This window comes from Ornithorhynchus anatinus, chromosome 12, assembly GCF_004115215.2.
Source record: "Ornithorhynchus anatinus isolate Pmale09 chromosome 12, mOrnAna1.pri.v4, whole genome shotgun sequence".
Classification (NCBI taxonomy): Eukaryota; Metazoa; Chordata; class Mammalia; order Monotremata; family Ornithorhynchidae; genus Ornithorhynchus; species Ornithorhynchus anatinus.
The window spans coordinates 7,900,701-7,921,721 of NC_041739.1; the positions used below are offsets into that span (position 1 = coordinate 7,900,701).

Sequence of the window (21,021 nt, forward strand, 5' to 3'; positions counted from 1 at the left end):
GAGCTGTGGCCTGCCAATCAATCGATAGTATTTACTCAGTATCTCCTGTATGCAAAGTACTGTAGTAAGCACTTGGGAGAGCATTCACTCAATCAATTCATTCAATCGTATTTCTTGGGTCTTTACTGTGTGCAGAGCACTATACTGAGCGCTTGGAAGAGTACAATATAACAACACACACATTCCCTGCCCACAACCAGCTTACGGTCTAAGGTTCAGCTGGTGGACATGTTCCCCGCACACCACGTCCTATGATCTAGGCCAATGCCCTAAGCCCACGGAGGGTCTTCCCCTCCCTCTCTCCCCCTCCTCCTCCTCAGGGGCTGCCTTCACAACTCTAAAATGTCAGGAAGCTGCTGCTGATTTCCTCGGAAATCAACCAGGTCCCGCCACCAACCTCTGCTGTGGTTACGGCTTTAGTCTGTTGGAATCTGGGCTGCAGGGAACCTGAAATTCTGCTCCTCTAACTCTAATTCCCTAACGTTCATACCACATCGGTTATCGCCTGGGTCATGTTGTTACTGTGTTTTTACTCTTTCATCTTCCTGATGTGCCTGTTGCCAGCTCCCACGCCCCACTTTAGTCTTGGATTGTGAGTCCCTCGGGGGCCACGGACCGGACCGTGACTAATTCTCACTCATGCATCTCCTCCCAGTAATTAATACTGTGCACGGCACTTAATAAACACTTACACTACCACGATAATAATAATGATAATTGTGTTTTTTGTCAAGTACTTGTTGTGTTCCAAGCCCTCGGCTAATTGATTGGGTAGATACTGCACAATCAGATCAGACCTGTAAGCTCCCTGTGGGCAGGGACTGTGCCTACAAAAGAGCCTGGGCTTGGGAGTCAGAGGTCATGGATTCGAATCCCGCCTCCGCTACTTGTCAGCTTTGTGGCTTTGAGCAGGTCACTTCTCTGTGCCTCAGTTACCTCATCTGTAAAATGGGGATTAAGTCTGTGAGCCCCACATGGGACAACCTGATTACCTTGGATCTACCCCTGTGCTTAGAACAGTGCTTGGCAAAGAGTTAGCACTTAACAAATACCATTATTCTTACCAGTGCTTAGAACAGTGCTTGGCACATAGTAGGCACTTAAATACCATCATTATTATTTCTCTTGTATTGTACTCTGCCAAGCACTTAGTGCATTATGTGCTCAATAAATACCACTGATTTTCTGATTGATGTGCCAAGCCCTATACCAAGCGCTGGGGACAATATGAGAAACAGGTTAATCCCTGTCCCACATGGGACTAACAGGCTAAGCGGGAGGGAGAACAGGTATTTAATCCCCATTTTACAGGTCAGGGAACTGAGGCACGGAGAAGTTAAGTGACTTGCCCAAGGTCACACAGCAAGTACTTGGCAGAGCCGGGATTAGAACCCAGGTCCTCTCGCTCTTTCCAGTAGGCCATGCTGTTTCTCCCCTGAGTGCTTAGTATGCGGAGCACTGTACTCAGCAGCTGGAAAAGTACAATATGAAAGAGTTGGTAGATGTGTTTCCTGCCCACAATGAGCTTACAGTCTAGAGGGGGAGATGACCCATCAAAATTTTCATTTGGCTACAGAGATGACTGCCAGCAGGCATAGGTCATGTACTCATTTACATCCTCCAGACTGTCTTCTGAAAGAAAGCCCTTCAGGAGGTACAACTTGTTAAACTCAGCCTTTCAGGGCAAACAGAAACGTTTAAATATACTCAGCTCGAGGCCAAGCAGGCTTTCAGTTTCACCCAGAGAAACAGAAAAACAGGTGTCTTCGCAAACCACAACGACAGAAAGGATAATCATTCGTTTATTCATCAGGCAGAATCTTTCTGCACACTTCAGGGAAACATTATAGTAATAATAATGATAATAATGGTACTTTTTAAGCGCTTGCTATGTGTCAAGTACTATTCTAAGCCCTGGGGTAGATACAAGCTACTTGGGTTGGAGACGCGGTCCCTGTCGCACATGGGACTCATAGTCCTAATCCCCACTTTACAGATGAGGTAACTGAGGCTCAGAGAAGTTAAGTGACTTCCCTAAATTCATATTGCCGCCAGGTGGCAGAACTGGGATTTGAACCCAGATCCTTCTGATTCCTAGGCCCGTGCTCCATTCATTCATTCAATAGCATTTATTGAGCGCTTACTATGTGCAGAGCACCCACTATGCCACACTGCTTCTCCCAGATGTCCCCCACAAACTGTCAGGTTAGTTCAGACTCCTCATTCGCACCTCTACTGGGGTCCTTATTCTGGGGTAACAAAGGGCTATAAATGGGACCCAGGGAAAGAGGGAGGAGCAATGTGACCTAGTGAAAAGAACCCAGGCCTGGAAGTCGCAAGAGCTGAGTTCTAATCCTGCCTCTGCTGTACAGCTTTGAGCAAGTTAATTTAAATTCAGTTTCCCATTCTGTAAAATGGGGATTCAGTAGCTATTCTCCTTCTCCCATAGAATGTGACTCCCATGTGGAACAGAAACTTTCTGACTGGATTGTATTTGCATGTGGTAAACAATCCTACAGTGATTATTTCTCAAATTAATCCATTTTGTTTAATCAATTAATGGTATTTATTGAGCCCTTACTATGTGCAGAGTATTGTACTAAGCACTTGGGATAGGACAGTGAAATAGAGTTGGAAACCACAAACCCTGGTGACAAGGAGCTTACAGTCTAGAGGGAGAGAAAGACAATGAAATAAATTTGGGATTGGGGAAATGGTAGGATAAAAGGATATTTATGTAAGTGTTGTGGGGCTGAGGGTGGGGTGAATATCAAGTGCTTAAAGGGTATAGACCCAAGTGCATAAGTGATGCAAAAGGAAGAGTACATTTTCAAAAAACTGTATTTAGTATATTCTTTTATAGCTCTTGGGAGAATGGAGAGCTGATTCTCTCCATTCAAAGATCCATTTGAATTAGGTACTGCTTTGGGTATTTTTAAAAAGGTGCTTAACGTTTTCTATGTCTCCACTTCCTCATTTGATCAATGGAGATTAAATCAATCAAGTCAGTGGTAATAATAATGTTAATAATGTTGGTATTTGTTAAGCGCTTACTCTGTGCAGAGCACTGTTCTAAGCGCTGGGGTAGATACAGGGTAATCAGGTTGTCCCACGTTAGGCTCACAGTTAATCCCCATTTTACAGATGAGGTAACTGAGGCCCAGAGAAGTTAAGTGACTTGCCCACAGTCACAGCTGACAAGTGGCAGAGCCAGGAATCAAACCCATGACCTCTGACTCCCAAGCTCGGACTCTTTCCACTGAGCCACGCCGCTTCTCTGGTACTTGAGTGTTTACTGTGCGCAGAGCACTGTCCTAAGCACTTGGTGGAGTATAATATGAGTTGGTAGACATCTTCCCTGTTAAATACCTGTTTCTGTAAGCCCCATGTGGGACAGGGACTATGTTCAACATGATTTTCTTGTATCTCCCCAGTGCTTCGCACAGTGTTTGGCACCAGTAAGTGCTTAACAAGTACCACAAAAGCTCTTACTGGTTTTGAGAGTTAATGCCACCTAGTAGCAGTGTGTTTGTTCTATCAGTTTGCAACCCCGGCTTTCCTATCATCTTTCACTGCTCATTTATCAACTAAACCTGCTCATTACTGAGGTATTTTTTAACTATAGCACAAAGGATTTTATGACGAATGAGTTTTCAGGAAACAGCAAACACTAGATTCTCCCCTCAAATAGACTGGAAATAATTGGGTGTGTGAAAATTTATCACATTTGTTGTTAACCAGCCTTGATTTGCGATTAATATAATGAGCCAGTAAATATCACATTCATCCCTCTAGTCTGTGAGCTCCTTGTGGGCAGGGGGCATATCTACCAACTCTACCATGCTGTACTCTCCCAGGCACTTACTACAGTCTCTGCATACCATAAGTACTGTGACCTTGTTTTGGGCAGGGAATATGTCTGTTTATTGTTGTACTGTACTCTCTCAAGCGCTTAGTACAGTGCTCTGCACACAGTAAGAGTTCAATATATACAACTAATGAATGAATGACTGAATCATTATCACTGACTGATTCATTCATCAGCTATCCACTTCCTATACTAACCTGAGATTTAAATTTTTTTAATAGTATTTTTTAAGTGCTTACCATGTGCCATGCACTACACTAAATGCCGGGGCAGAAACAAGATAATCAGGTTGATCACAGTCCCCGCCCCATGCAGGGCTCACAGTCTTAATCCCCTCTTTAGAGATGAGGTAACTGAGGCCCAGAGAAATTAAGTGACTTGCTCAAGGTCACACAGAAGACAGGCGGCTCAATCGGGATTAGAACCAAGGTCCTCTGACTCCCAAGTCCACGCTCTTTCCACTAGGCCCACATTGCTCCTCCGTCCCTTATATTATTAATGAATGGTATTTACTGAGTGCTTACTGTGTGAAGAGCACTGTACTCGGGACATGGGAGAGTACTATCGAGTTGGTAGTAGAGGTCCCTGCTCTCAAGAAACTTACCTTCTAAGAGGGGGAAACAGAAACTAAAATGAAGTACAGAGAGGGGAAGCCACTGAGCATAAAGCATGCAGATTTTTGAGTGGGTGTGTGGCCCCAGGGGAGTGGTAATGCTTACTATATAGTGAATGCTTAAATAGCACAATTAGTAAAGAAGTGATATGTTCCCCACTCACAAGGAGTTTTCACTAACTGGAGAAAGCGACATGAAATATGTGGCATTGACAGCCCGGAGGCTTGCAGGGTGATGGATCCCGCTGACAGCAATCACTGTGACAACAAACAAGAGGGGAGTCACAGGAGAAAGAGCCTGCTAAACAAAATGCTTCTTTCTCTGCAGCCCCCTCCTCATCACCTAGGATTTACCAGACATGGATTCTTCAACTCTTATTTATGAAAAAGCCAGGAGGTGAGAACGGGGGAAAAATAATCAGGAATACTCTGTCCTCAACTATTGCTCAGATCATGAGCCCTGGGTGGGACGGGAACTGGGTCTTGATCCAATTATCCTTGTACCTATTGTGGTGCTTCACACAGTACTTTGGCAACAACAACTATAACTGTGGTGTCTGTTAAGGGCTTACTTTGTGCTAGGCACTGTGCTAAGTGCTGGGGTCTATACAGGCATATCTAGTTGGACAGAGTCCCTGTCCCAAATGGAGCTCAGAACCTTAATTCTCAATTACAGATGAAATAACAGAGGTACAGAGAAGTGAAGTCACTCGCCCAAGGTCACACAGCAGACAGTGGCAGAGCTGGGATTAGAATCCAAGTCCTCCTGACTCCCAGGCTCATGCTCAATTCACTAGGCCATGCTGCTTCTCAGCAATCAACACTGCCTTGAAAATGAAATACACAGGTTAAAAATCTTCTCTGAATAGTGTAGACATTATAACTCCATTTCTGGATAAAGCACACTGTAAGTCTTCAATAAATACAATTGACTGAGTAAAGAAAATTATAAACCTCTCCTCTAGACTGTAAGCTCCTTGTGGGCAAGGGACTGATTTCTTACTATGTGTACTAAGTGCTTGGGAGAGTACATTAAAACAAACTTAGCAGGCACATTCTCTGCTCAAAATGAGTTTACAATCTAGAGAAGTTACGTGACTTGCCCAAGGTCACATTGCAGGCAAGTAGCAGAGCTGGGATTAGAACTCAGGTTCTCTGACACCCAGGCCGGAGCTCTTTCCACTAGGTCAGACTGTTTCTAGGATCACCTCCTATCATCTTTTCTCCTTCAAAGTCCTCAAACAGTGAAGGGGTCAAGCTTGCCTCAATAACGATAATTGTTAAGCTCTTATCATAGGCTAGACACTGTACTAAGCACTGGGCAGATACAAGCTAATCGGTTTGGACATAGTCCCACACGAGGCTCACAATACTAATTCCCATTTTATGAATGAGGTAACCGAGGTTCAGAGGAGTGAAGCGACTTGCTGAAGGTCACCTAGCCGATATGTGATGGAGCAGGGATTAGAACCCAGGTCCTTCAGACTCCCAGGCCTCCGCTCTCTCCACTTAGCCATGCCACTTCTCCACAACTCCAGCGAGCTGACTAGCCTTCACTGTTGTTTTGGTTTCTCCCTCTTGGTGGCATGATTTTCCTCTAAACCTCTCCTCGACAACAGGTACTCGCTTCCAGATATTCCAACTCAACCTGTTCTGTTTCTACTAGGGGTTCCCAGCTCTGCCACCACATTTGAGGGTGTCGTTCATCGCATCTCTAAGCTGGCAGAGTTCTGGGCCTCATTGTTGACCCTGACCTATCGCTGGTGTGGCTAGTAGGTGACACTGGTGAAACTGTTCAAAAAGCCAGATTTCCTCCTGGAAGAATTCAGGTTTCAACACCACCTAGAGGGTCGGACACCCAGCAAAGCACCTCAGGTGGGGTGGATGCTTGATGTTCTTTGGGGGCTGCGACGGGCATGGTACGTTAATGGCTAAAATGCATGGGATCGGGACCAGGCAGGCAGAGTTAACAATGATCCTGTGATGACACTGGCTTTTCTCTGATCAGGGACAGAATGGTTGGTCTAAGCATCCCTCGAAGATCTGGATGTGGTCCTTCTAAACTGTAAACTCATCTTGGGCAGGGAACGTGTCTATTGTTGTATTGGACTCTCTCAAGCGCTTAGTACAGTGCTCTGCACACAATAAATTCTCAATAAATAGGATTGACTGACTCACTGGTCTGCTGCCCACATAAAAGCAGTGGCCACTTCTGCCACAGACGCAATCTCAGGGAGAGAGACTGTTAGGGGCAAGTTGGGGGTGAGGGGAGGGGTAATGTAAGGAGCAATATATGTGGGAATTACCACGCCTGCTGTGTGACTTTTTTATTAAATGGTATTTATTAAGTCCTTACTGAGTGCCAGGCACAGTACTAAGCGTGTGGGAATTGCCACACCTGCTGTGTGACCTTTTTTTAAATGGTATTTATTAAGTCCTTACTGTGTGCCAGGCACAGTACTAAGCGCTGGGGTAGATACAAGTCAATGAGGTTGGACACAGTCCCTTTCCTACCTGGGGCTCACAGTCTTAATCCCCATGTTTCAGCCGAGGTAACTGAGGCCCAGAGAAGTGAAGTGACCCGCCCGAGGTCACACAGCAGGCAAGCGGCGGAGTCAGGATTAGAAGCCAGGTCCTTATAATAATAATGATGGCATTTGTTTAGCGCTTACTATGTGCAAAGCACTGTTTATGACTTCTGGGACCATGCTCTAACTAGTCCATGCTGCTTCTCTTGGGTAAGTCATTTTCTCAGTTTCTCAGTTTCTTCATCTGGGGACTACTTTTCTCCCTCCCCTTTAGACTATGAGCCCTTGTGGGACAGGGGCTGTGTCCAATCTGATAAGCCGGTACCTACCCCAGAGTTGGACACAGAATAAACGCTTAGACACCCAATTGGTCTCTGTATTAGAAAGAACAAACTGTCATGGACACTGGCTTTTCTCTGATCAGGGACAGAATGGTTGGTCTAAGCATCCCTCGAAGATCTGGATGTGGTCCTTCTAGACTGTAAACTCATCTTGGGCAGGGAACGTTGTCTATTGTTGTATTGGACTCTCTCAAGCGCTTAGTACAGTGCTCTGCACACAATAAATTCTCAATAAATAGGATTGACTGACTCACTGGTCTGCCGCCCACATAAAAGCAGTGGCCACTTCTGCCACAGACGCAATCTCAGGGTGCCTGGCACCTCCCCGCCTTCAGGGAGGACGAGGCGATGAGACGAGGCGATGATGAGAAGTAGCTAGCAGCACGAGGGATTTGAGGGCGCTCTCTTGTAGATCATTTTAAAGGTGGATTCTTAGATAGGATTATAACCCTCTGAATAAGGCATGCATTTGCTCTTAGAAGCTGGATACCCTGAGAGCTGATACATGCCTCCTTAGAAGCTGCCACAATGTCTCATTCATTCACTCCTATTTATTGTGTGCTTGCTGGTGCAAAGCACTGTACTAAGCGTTTGGTAGAGTACAATACAACAACAAATTCCCTGCCCACAGTGAGGTCACGGTCTCATCACCAAACACTTGTCTGCTTTTCCGTGCACTGCTGGAGACCTGGTCTAGTGGAAAGATCACAGGCCTCTATTAGCAGGGGAACAGACATTAAAATAAATTACAGGAAGAGAAGCAGTGTGGCCTAGTGGATATAGCATGGGCCTGGGAGTCGGAAGGATCTAAGTTCTAATCCTGGCTCCGCCACTTGTCTGCTGTGTGGCCTTAGACAAGTCCCTTCACTTTTCTGTGCCTCAGTTATCTCATCTGTAATATGGGAATTTAGACCATGAGCTTCATGTGGGACAGGGTCTGTATCCACCCCTATTTCCTTGTAATAACAATGACAGTAATTATGGTTTTTGGTAAGTGCTTACTATGAGCCAGACACTGTATCCACCTCAGTGCTTAGTACATTCATTCATACAATTGTATTTATTGAGCTCTCACTGTGTGCCTGGCATTGTCACAATTTAGTAAGCGCTAAATTGAGTAAGTGCTCAATAAATATGATTGAATGAATTTACAGTTGCTGCAGGGAGAGGGTTCAGAGGCACAGGTGACTCAGTGGGGATGGGAAATAGGTTGGGGAGATGAGATATGAATCATGAAAGGCTTTCCTGGAGATGCAGACCTTCAGGAGGGCTTTGAAGGTTGGGAGGACAGTGGTCTGCCAGCTGTGAAGAGGGAAGGTGTGAGAAAGGTTGCGGAGGGGGGAGAAACGAAAGCGAGGCATGGTGACTTGGCAGGGGAATTTCGTGACAGCATTTAGTGCTTTGTTACCACTGAAAACTCTTTGTGGGCTTTTGGGGTGTAGGATGGCAACATAACCTCAGTTTTCAGAGACGGATCACAGGTTCGAAGACTACTGGGACTTTACATTTGTTCAGGTACTTGGTTTTAGTGAAATAATAATAATTATTATTATTATGGTACTTGCTAAGTGCTTACTATCTGCCAAGCACTGTTTTAAGCACTGGAGTATAATAATAATAATAATGTTGGTATTTATTAAGTGCTTACTATGTGCAGCGCACTGTTCTAAGCTCTGGGATATACAGGGTAATCAGATTGTCCCACATGAGGCTCACAGTCTTAATCTCCATTTTACAGATGAGGGAACAGAGGCACAGAGAAGTGAAGTGACTTGCTCACAGTCACACAGCTGACAAGCGGCAGAGTATTACAAGTTAATCAGGTTGGACACAGTCCCTGTCCCACATGGGGTTCATACTCTTACTCCCCATTTTACAGGTGAGATAACTGAGGCCCCGAGAAGTGAAGTGACTTGCTCAAGGTCACTCAGCAGACACGCATTAGAACCCAGGTCCTTCAGACTCCCAGGCCTGCACTCTATCCACTAAGCCACACTGCTTTTCTATGACAATCCAGTCCTTAACTAGAGTTCTCACTTCACCCGGCACAGTTTCCCTTTTTTAAAGAAGAAACCTGGAAAAAGCCAAGATTTGATTCAACTGGTGTTGAACAGATTTAGAATTTGGATGACACCAATCTTACAAAGCCAGGACACTTCTCTGCTTGTTGAACTCCTCCCAGAAGAAACTAGGTAGAGGCCTGCGATGCAGGCAGTCTCGAGCCCCTTTGGATGCCTTGTGGTAAAAATGCAGGGAAAATAGGGTTGGCTAAGGCTGTAGTCAGGGTTTTATTGACCCACATCCAAAATTAGAGCTGTTTGGGGAAACATAATTTGGGAGCCCCTTGCTCATAAGTACTACTTTTCTTACCGAGCAGGAGGGCATTGAATTAAGTCTGCAAAGTTACGATCATAATAAGGTAATAGGAAATGCTACTTTTGAACTATTGCTTTGGGAAATGAAGCTTGGAGATTCCTAAACTCAGGGCATAAAACATCGACGCATTCATTTTGAGGCCGGCCCCTTCTAGTGTTGGCCTACAGTGTCAGTCCCTTGTGGGACAGGGACTGTGTTCAACCTGATTAACTTGTATCTACCCCAGCACTTAGAAAAGTCCTTGGTAAATAGTAAGCACTTAACCATACTTATTTTTATTATTATTACTCCCAGGTTTGTAGCAAGCATCTTAGAAAATGGTATTAACTTTGGGCCACTAAGAAAGGGAACTGGAAGGACCCAGGCATAAGTCCTGTTCATCAATTGGTGGTATTTCATGGAGCCTCCTACTCTCACCCCTTTCAAACTGAGATGCAGCAGGGCCTAGTGGATAGAACACGGGTCTGGGAGTCAGAAGGACCTGCGTTCTAACTCCGGCTCCACCACTTGTCTGCCGTGTGACCATGGACAAGTCACTTCACTAGCCCTCAGTTCTCTCATCTGTAAAATGGGGATTAAGACCGTGAGCCCCATGTGGGACAAGGACTATGTCTAACACGCTTAGCTTGCATCTACCCCAGTGTTTAGTACAGTACCGGGAACAAAGTAAGTGCTTAACAAAACCAAAATTATTATTATTAGTTTGGGTATGGGTTCCCAAGTTTCTTATTAATCAATGGTAATAAGTGCACTGTACTAAGTGGTTGGGAGAATACATCATAACAGACATATTCCCTGCACACAGTAAGCGCCCAATAAATTCAATTAACTGATTGATTGACTTGTCTGCAAACATGAGTCAACCCCTCCCAAATCAAAACTCAACTTTGGGCGGGTAAGAAGCACCCTTCCTCTCCCAAGCCCCTACCTCAAGAACACGGGTGCTGGTTCTGTGCCCTCGAAGTGCTGCTTTTAGAACTGGCTGGTGCCACATGACCCCATCCGTGAGGAAATGGGGTGCTCTCTTGGTTTAGTTGCTGGGAGATAATAATAATAATAATGATAATAACTGTGCTATTTGTTACATGCTTACTATATGCCAAGTACTATTCTAAGTGTTGGGGTAGATACAAATTAATCGGATTGGACACAGTCCAGGTCCCGCATGGGGCTCACAGTCTTAATCCCCATTTTACAGATGAGGTAATCGAGGCCAAGAGAAGTGACAAGGTCACACCACAGACATGTGGCAGAGCCGGGATTAGATCCACGACCTCAGACTCCCAGGCCTGGGCTCTATCCACTAGGCCACGATGCTGCCTGAGGCGGAGGGTGTTAAGGGTGGAAGCTGCTTTTGGCTGAAGAGGCCGTTGCATCTTCAGCCCCTGGTTATTGGATCAACCCAGGGGAATTTCAGTTCATCCATCTCCAGGGTGACCTTGAGCCTGGAAACTTCTGGGAGATTGGATTGGAGTCAGGGGAGCCAGCCAGGGCAGGCTCTGAAGGGGCCTCATTCATTCAATCATTCACTCATTCAATCACTCAATCGTATTTATCACAGACCTGCTGCCAAGTGAGCAGAATGAGCCCTTCTCCTATTCATCTGAGCCCCGGTCTGGAAGTCGGGGGACCTGGGTTCTAAGCCTGGCTCTGCCACTTGCCTGCTGTGGGACTTAAGTCACTTAACTTGTCTATGCCTCAGTTTCCCCTCTCCTATAAAATAGAGATTAAATAACTGTTCTCCCTCCCCTGTAGACTGTGAGTCCCATGTGGGACAGAGACTGTGACTGGATTATCTTCAGTCGATCAATGGCATTTACTGAGCACTGTGTGTAGAGCACTTAACTAAGCGCTTGGGAAAGTACAATACAACAGAGTTGGTAGACACTTTCCCTGCCCACAAAGACGTTATAGTCTAGAGGGTGAGACAGCCATTGATATAAGTTACAGGTATGTACAGAAGTGCTGTGGGGCTGACGGTGAGATGAACATCAAGTGTCCAAACGGTAGCTATCCAAATGCAGCATATTATTTCTGTTCTTTTATTTGTCCACTACCCTCCTGTTCTTTACACAGTGTTTGGCATAGAGTAAGCCTTTAATAAGTACCACAGTTACTAGCCCCGCGTGGCTTTCGACCAAGGCCAAGCTTGGGCCCTGGGGGCTATTCTATAGCTCATCGTTCCTCTGGGCTATCTTCTGTTCAAAGACATTTGCAAAGTACTTACTATGTGCCAGGCACTGAACAGTGCTCTGCACACAGTAAGCACTTAAATACCAACATTATTACTAGGAACTTGTCAGATACAAGATTATCAGGTTGACAAAGTGCCTGTAATAAAAATAATGATAATGATGGTATTTGTTAAGCGCTTACTATGTGCCAGGCACTGTTCTAAGCGTTGGGATAGATGCAAGGTTATCAGGTTGTCCCACCTGGGGCTCACAGTCTTAATCCCTATTTTACAGATGAGGTAACTGAGGCACGGAGAAGCTAAATGCCTTCCTAAGGTCACAAAGCAGACAAGTATCACCGCCAGGATTAGAACCCAGGTCCTTCTGATCCCCAGGCCAATGCTCTATCCACTAGACCGTCCTGCTTCTAAGGTTATTCCTTGCTTGTTTAAAACCATAAACAGTAGAGAGGAGGGTGGTAGGTGCTTTTATGTTCTTCCAATATGGACCTTCACTCTGCCTGCCTTTCTAGAACCCAAAAGGCTCTTAAAAATAAACACTGGGCAGTTGGGAGTGGGCGAGGAGAGATCAAGGAAGAAAACCACATATAGCACATGGAATAAGAGTTGGAAATTTTTTTAAAAAACAAAAAACCTTGAAGATTTTAGTACTCCAAACACCCGCTGTCAAAATTCTCAGGGCTGCCAATCCTCTTCTAGCGCTCTGCAGTTTGTCTGCAAAGATGCCGCTGGTTATGCAGCACCTGGGTTTCCCAGGGTTTGCATCTCTCTATATATAGTCTCTGCCGGATTCCCTATTTTGATTCCATCACCACTCACAAGCTCCTCTCCCCAGAGGGAGAAGAGCAGAAGGAACAAGCAGATAGAACTAAACAGTACGTTTCTTGTGAGCCGGGATCGTGTCTACCTTCTTTATTGTTCGGTACTCTCTTGAGCATTACGGTCTGGTGGACAGAGCACGGGGCTGGGAGACTGTAGGAGCGGGGCTCTAATCTCAGCTGTGCCACTTGTCTGCGGCTGTGCGACCTCGGGCAGGTCGCTTCATGTTTCTGTGCCTCAGTTGCCTCATCTGTAAAATGAGTATTCACAATGTGAGCCCCACGTGGGATGGGGACTGTGTCCAAACCTATTTGCTTGTATCCATCCAACGCTCAGTACAGTGCCTGGCACACAGTAAGTGCTTGATAAGGACCACATTATTATTCTTATTAAATGCTTAGTAGAGTGCTAACACCCAGTAAGCGCTCAATAAATACCACTGATTGATTGCACAGAATTCAAGGCCATTCAGTTTCTTGCTGGAGCCAAGCCCTGGAAAAAAAAAAGTTTTCTGAAAAGAGGAGAGTAATCAAATGACTCTTTCAATTACCTAGACTCTCCACAGTTCCCCTTTCCATGGAAAAACGAACACGGAAAGGCCTGCCAATTTTGAAGTCCTGAAAATAAGTTGTATAGCTTAGCCACAAGGCTATTTTTTGGGCACATTTGAGCAACCCGATTTGATTTAAGGGAGATTGGAGGAGAGGTTCTTGTTGCCTCCTCAGTAGGGATTATGGATATATGCGCAATTGCTACAGGGCTGAGGTGGGGGTGGTGGTGAATAAAGGGTGCAAATCTAAGAGCAAGGGCCATGCAGAAGGGAGTGGGAAAAGAAGAACTGAGGGCTTATTTGGGGAAGGCCTCTTGGAGGAGTTGTGCCTTCAGTAAGACTTTGAAGGTGGGGAGAGTCACTGTCTGTTGGATATTAAGAGGGAGGGCGTTCCAGGCCAGAGGCAGCACATGGGCCAGAGGTAGGCAGTGAGATAGACGAGATCGAGGTACAGTGAATAAGTCAGCATTTCAGGAGTGAAGTGTGAGGTTTAGGTTTTAGTAAGAAAGCAGTGAGGTAAGGTAGGAGGGAGTAAGGGGATTGAGCGAGACATCAGTGCTAAGAGCCCAGTGAGACACTTGGTTAATAATAATAATAATAATGTTGGTATTTGCTAAGCGCTTACTATGTGCAGAGCACTGTTCTAAGCGCTGGGGTAGATACAGGGTAATCAGGTTGCCCCATGTGAGGCTAACAGTCTTCATCCCCATTTTACAGATGAGGTAACTAAGGCACAGAGAAGTTACTTGACTTGCCCACAGTCACACAACTGACAAGTGGCAGAGCCGGAATTTGAACCCATGACCTCGGACTCCCAAGCCCGGGCTCTTTCCACTGAGCTACGCTGCTTCTCTCAATAATCATTGTGGTATTTGTTAAGTGCTTACTAGGTGCAAAGCACTGTTCTAAGTGCTGGGGGGATACATGGTGATCAGGTTGTCCCATGTGGGGCTCACAGTTTTTAATCCCCATTTTACAGGTGAGGTGATTGAGGCACAGAGAAATTAAGTGACTTGCCCAAAGTCACACAGCTGGCAAGCGGCGGGATCAGGATTCGAACTCATGACCGCTGACTCCCATGCCCGGACTTTTTCCACTGAGCCAAGCTGCTCCTCTTCTTGGTTAGGGGACGCAAGGCAGGAACTGTACTACGCACTGGGGTAGGCACAAGATATACATGTCAGGAAGGAGTCCGTTGTTGGCTAGGGACTGCCTCTATTTGTTGCTGAATTGTACTTTCCAAATGCTTAGTACAGTGCTCTGCACAGAGTAAGCACTCAATAAATATGACTGAATGAATCAATATGATTGAATGGGGCTCACAGTCTAAGAAGGGAGTAGAATTAATTACAAGTGAGGTAACTGAGGCCCTCAGAGAAGTCAAAGTGACTTGCCTAAGGTCACACAGCGGACAGGTGGTGGAACCGGGATTAGAATTCAGGTCCTCTGACTCCCAGGCCTGTACTTTATCCATTAAGCCATACTGCTCTCCTGATTCTTCAGGTTGTAGCAGGTGACATACCAGATACAAGGCCTAGTGGGAGACAGGAAGCCTATTCTTTCCCTGGAGTGGTTACAACTCTTCTTCTTAAAACAGTTCCCCCCTCCAGGTGCTTCTCCCACCAAGATTTCCCTTCTATATATTTATCAACATATTGGATAAATGCTTTTTCTAATAGGGTGACCTAGAGGAAAGAGGCTGGGCCTGAGATTCAGAGGATGTGGATTGCATGGCATAGTGGATACAGCACAGAAGGTCATGGGTTCTAATCCTGGCTTTGCCACAGGATCATGGGTTCTAATCCTGGCTTTGCCACAAGGTCATGGGTTCTAATCCTGGCTTTGCCACATTACTATTATTTTATTATGGTATTTGTTAAGTGCGTACTATATGCCAAACACTGTTCTAAGCGCTGGGGTAGGTACAAGGTAACCAGGTTGTCCCAAGGGGGGCTCACGGTTTTAATCCCCATTTTACAAATCAGGTAACTGAGGCACAGAAGTTAAGCGGCTTGCCCAAGGTCACAGCAGACAAGTGACAGCGCTGGGATTAGAACCTATGTCCTTTGACTCCCAAGTCCTTGCTCTTTCCACTAAGCCACGTTGCTTCCCCACACGTGTCTGCTGTGTAGCCTTGGGCAGGTCACTTCACTTCTCAGCCTCAGTTACCTCATAAGTAAAATGGGACAGATACCGTGTTCAGCTTATATCCACCCAGCACTTAGTACAGTTACCTGGCACACAGTAAGCACTTAACAAATAGGATCATTATTATTAATTCCAGCTCTGCCGCTTGTCTGCTGTGCCTTGTGCAAGTCACTTAACTTCTCTGTGCCTTAGTTCCCCAATCCGCACAATGGGGATTCAATACTTTTTCTCCCTCCTACTTAGACTGTGAGCTCCATAGGGACGTGATTATCTTGTATCTACCCCAGTGCTTCATACCGTGCTTGACACATAGTAAGCCTTTAACAAATGCCACACTTCTTTTTTTATTATTATTACATTCCCCGGGGGCTTCCACATGACCCAAAGCTGCTTTCCAAAGATCCAGAGAAGCGAGGAATCACTAAAGTGTACTGCTTTAAACAACTAGCACATGCGTAACTGCCGGGCATATAATTAAGCAGCAATCTTCACATTCCAAATGAATGTCTTAAGGTTTGGAGTCAGCCCTTTTGGAATGAGTTTTCCTTTAGCAACTGTAGGACTGACTGGGAAGTAAGCAGATTTCCAACATATTAAATGCATGCTGTGTCTTCTGAATAGACAAGCTTCTCTTCCCAACTGGGCAGTCAAACCTGAGGAACTTAGTTTTCATAAACACCTTAAATTGAAATATCACCTTTGTTAACTGGAGAAAAGAAAGGCTCTACAAAGGGATGGCGTAACCAAAGAATGCAAGTGAATATAAGAAAATAGAGAAATAAATGATCATGACTTAATATTCGAACTGGAAAATAATATGTAAAAATCAATATTAGCACTGGAATTAGGTTAGGTCTGTAACAAAGAGAGGCTCAGATGGGAATTTGGAAAAAAAAAAAGTGGTCTAAATAAAGACTTCTTATCTCTCTGACAATTTCAAGAAACAAGCTGCTTTAATGAATACAATGAAGACAGCTTTCTTCAGAGCAAAAAATGCAGAAGATGTGTGGGTGGGAAGGAAAGGTTAAGAATTAGAAGCAGAGGAATTTTCACTGAACAAGTCATAATGTTTTGTTCTTTTTTTTCCAAAACAAAAAGATTGGGAGTGTATACAGCCAATTGTGTGCCTTCCTGGGTGGAGAAAGGGCAAGACAAATCTTGACAAATCAACGGCAGCTGGTCGTGTTAAAAAAAGAAAAGAAAAGAAAGGAAAAGTCCCGTTGCCTATTTGGAATAAACCACATAACCATTAGGAGAAAACAGGTAAGAAGATGAGTGGGTTTATTTTTTGCACTCAAGCCTATGAGCAGACCTAGACATGCAGTTCTTTCAGGATGTGTTTCTCCCGCTGAGCAAGCATGGCCAGCTGGTCAATTACTCAGGGCCTGCAATTCAGAGTCACAACACACACCAGTATGAGTCAAGCAGCCGCTGGGCCACGCTGCTATAATTCGTCAGGGTGGAGAACACAAATAGTAACAAAAATCATTATATTTGGTAAGTCCATACTATGCGCCAAGCACTGTACTAAATGCTGGGATAATAATAATAAAAACAGTAGTAGTTATTATTACTCTGGTATTTGTTAAGCACTTACTATGTGTCAGGCATTGTACTAAAACCTGGGGTGGATACAAGCAAATAGGGTTGGATGCAGTCCCTGTCCCCCATGGGCTCACACTCTTAATTACAGATGAGGTAACTGAGGCACAGAGAAGTTAAGTGACTTGCCCAAGGTCACACAAGAGCCAGGATTAGAACTCAGGTCCTTCCGACTCCCAGGCCCGCGTTATATCCACAGGTATTTATTTCCCATTTTACAGATGAGCAAAACTGACATTCAGAGAAATTAAGTGACTTTCTCAAGGTCATACGGCAGGGAAGTGGCAGAGCCAAGATTAGAATCCAGGTCCTCTGGCTCCCAGGCCCGTGATCTTTTCCCCTAGGCCATGCTGTTTCTCCAAAGGCATCAGAACGGGTTCCAGAAATGTAGAGATCGACCTTGCGGTCGGGTACCTTAGCTGGTGAAACAACCTGGGTTTGCTAAAGAGCCCGGGCTTGGGAATCAGAGGTCATGGGTTCAAATCCTGGCTCTGTCACTTGTCTGCTGTGTGACTGTGGGCAAGTCACTTAACTTCTCTGTGCCTCAGTTATCTCATCTGTAAAATGGGTATTAACTGTGAGCCTCACGTGGGACAACCTGATTACCCTGTATCTACCCCAGCGCTTAGAACAGTGCTCTGCACAGAGTAAGCGCTTAACAAATACCAACATTATTATTATGAGCAGTCAGGCCCTGGCCAGAATGATCTCTTTATGACAGAGTATTAGCTCTGAATAAACCCACATCACATACCTCCCTCAGGTGAAGCCCTTAATTCTAAAGGCCCACAAGGTCACCAACCTCGGGAGGTGAGGTAGGAGTGAGAAGATTCCCATGGGTCTCCTCACGCGATTCCCCGCCGCCCCTATTATGGTCACGGAATGGAGGAGGATTGAGAAGTAGTAGGGTATATCTGGGGAGGGATCTCCATGAACCCTTTGTAGTAGGTTGGAATTCTGTCACAGTGACGTGGTGAGTGGCCTCTACCCAGAGTCAGGGACGCCTACCCGCTCTGTCGGCGTGGTGCCAAGTGACCGATCGGATCTCCTCGCCGGAGCAAGGAGAAGTGAGTCCCCCTTGGGGAGGGAGCTCGATTGCCCGGAGATTTGAAAGATAGCCTTTGGGTGATTTGAAAAGTAGCCCTGGAGACGTGATGGCTGAGTGATTTGAAAGGCAGCTGGTGATGGGGTGATTTGAAAGGTAGCCCCTGGAGACAACCGGTGTCTCCTTCCCAGTTCCACCAGCTGGTAGACTGTGCTGGCCAGATAAGTGTATTCCTCATAAATGGTAAGTGTTTGTGGGACGGGAACTAGGTGCTTCATCGTGTCCGAGTAACTAAATAAGTGCATTCCTCCTGAAAAGGAAGTTGCAGCCTGCCACACGCAATCAATCTCTCATGGCTCAGCCTTTCTGACCCCGATCTCTCCCTCCGGCCACGCCGATCCTCGAACCCATTCCCACGCGACGGGTGATAGTTGCCCATCTCCAACCTGGAGACGGTGAGGAAAAAGTTGACTGGGCTCCAATTAGGGACTAAAGCAAGTTCAGACTGTTATTGATGAAACAGGCCTCCTTGATCAATGGTATTTACTAAGTGCTTACTGTGTGCACAGCCCAGTATTAAGTGACCCTCCTTACAGATACAAGAGGTGTTCCCTGACTAAGCCCTCACTTCCTTTTCTCCCACACCCTTCTGTATCACCCTGATTTGCTCTCTTTATCCACCATCCCTCTCAGTCCCACAGCACTTATGTATACATCTGTAAATTGCATATTTACATTAACGTTTGTCTTCTCCTCTAGACTGTAAGCGCGCTATGGGCAGGGAAGGTGTCTGTTAAATTGTACTCTCCAAAGTGTTTTGTACAGTGCTCTGGACACAGTATGTGCTCAATAAATACGATTTGTGAGTGACCCAAATGACCCATAATAATAATAATTATGGTACTTGTTAAGTGCTTACTATGTGCGAAGTACTGTTCTAAGCTCTGGGATATATATAAGGTAATCAGGTTGGAGATAGTTCCTGTCCCACATGGGGCTCATACTTTTAATCCCCATTTTACAGATGAAGTAACTGAGGCACAGAGAAGTGAACTGATTTGCCCAAGGTCACACAGCAGACATGTGGCGGGGACAGGATTAGAACCCAGGTCCTTCTGACTCCCAGGCTCGTGCTCTAGCCACTAAGTCCTGCTGCTTCTCATAAAATCCCTCTGCCTTCTACTTGAGGAGGGAGGGAGAAGCACTGACATGAGCATGTCAGTGGGGACAAGTGACCGGTCCCGAGTCCTCTGGGGAGGCCCACCAGGCCTGACACTTTTTAGAGCGTAAAGGATGCCTGACTGATATGGTGACAAGACATATTAATTTCCTTTAGAGAAGCAGGAGAAGCAGCACGCTATAAGAAGTAGCGTGGCTCAGTGGAAAGTGACGCTGCTTGTCAGCTGTGTGACTTTGGACAAGTCACTTAACTTCTCTGTGCCTCAGTTCCCTCATCTGTAAAATTGGGATTAAGAATGTGATCCCCATGTGGGACAACCTGATTACCCTGTATCCCCCAGCGCTTAGAACAGTGCTTGGCATAGAGTAAGCGCTTAACAAATACCATTATTATTATTATTATTTGTCAAACAGCAAACAGCATACAAAGTCCCCCCAAGGTGGTTTCCTTGCTAACCACTTTAATTCTTTTCAACATGCCTTCGAGACCTTCCTGACTAAAACTCAGTTCACATCCAACTTCTTTAATCTGTGGTGATGTTAGCAAACTCACTTACATACTTACTGATATAATGATAATAATGATAATAATAGTGGCATTTGTCAAGTGCTTACTATGTATTAAGCACTGTTTTAAGCACCGGGGATGATACAGGTTGATCAGGTCAGACAGTCTCTGTCCCACACAGGACTCATAGCTTAAGTAGGAGGGACAGCAAGTATTGAATCCCCATTTTACAGATCAGGTAACTGAAGCACAGAGAAGCTAAGGAACTTGTCTGAGGTCACACAGAATACAATTGGTGGAACCGAGATTAGAATCCAGGTTCTCTGACTCCCACGCCCAGGTCCTTTCCACCTCTATATACACCCTCGGCACACCTGTGCATATATTTCTCTAGTGTTTTACATAATTTAGTGGGTGAGCCCCTTGAGGGCAGGTGATGTTGTCACTTGGTTTTATCTTTCCCAAGCACACCTAGTGGGCTCACAATAAACGTTATCACTGCTACTTCAGAATGATATTAAACCTGGAAACTGTATTTTTTTTTTTATAAAAATACCAACGACCCAGAACCAGCTCAATCTTTCTGTATCCCTCTGTATGTTACCCACCTCTCAAAAATAACGTTTATTTAGCAGCTCAGTGAATCACACAGTTCCTCCTTTTTTAATTTTTGCTACCTCTTTCATTTACAAAATTGAAGCTATTCTCCTTTATACTGTGTCCAATAATCAAGTCAATTAATTTAGCCCTCACATAACTGGAATTTAATGTCTTTCCTTCCCCTACTGAGAGAGCCCCTTCACTTCAGACTTCACATAGAAAAAGCTAAACCTTAAAGACATATCAAACCCAAAGGTATCAAAATAGCAGCAGTAATTTGTTCTGAAGAAGTGCTTCCTCAGTCTCTGACGAGATACAGGATCCAAATCTAGTCAGGCTTGCCAAGCGCTTGCAAGCATGAAGTCACTTCCTATCACCTCCCAGGGAAGTCTACCTAAACAGTGGCCAGTGAAGACAAACAAATTCATCCTCCTCCTCTTCCTGATTCCCCTTCTCTGCTCTCTCTCCAAAACAAAAAAAACCTAAAGCAGTCATGAGAGAAAATCAGGGGTACAGTTAGTTCTCCTATAACCTGGGGGAGCATTCTTGCAGAACTCCAATTAGGATAACTCACTCATCCTGTATCTGATGCCACACAACCTTTCTTCCATCACATAGTGCAGTATCTGGATGATTGTTAGAAGAACATT

At 45.2% G+C, this 21,021-nt stretch overlaps 1 protein-coding gene across 2 annotated transcripts in view; it reads right to left on the reverse strand.

Moving 5' to 3' along the window:
• The window catches only part of GALNT7 (polypeptide N-acetylgalactosaminyltransferase 7), a 122,527-nt gene that overhangs the window by 32,896 nt on the left and 68,610 nt on the right, over positions 1-21,021 (reverse strand). The gene's annotated exons all lie outside the window — the stretch shown is intronic.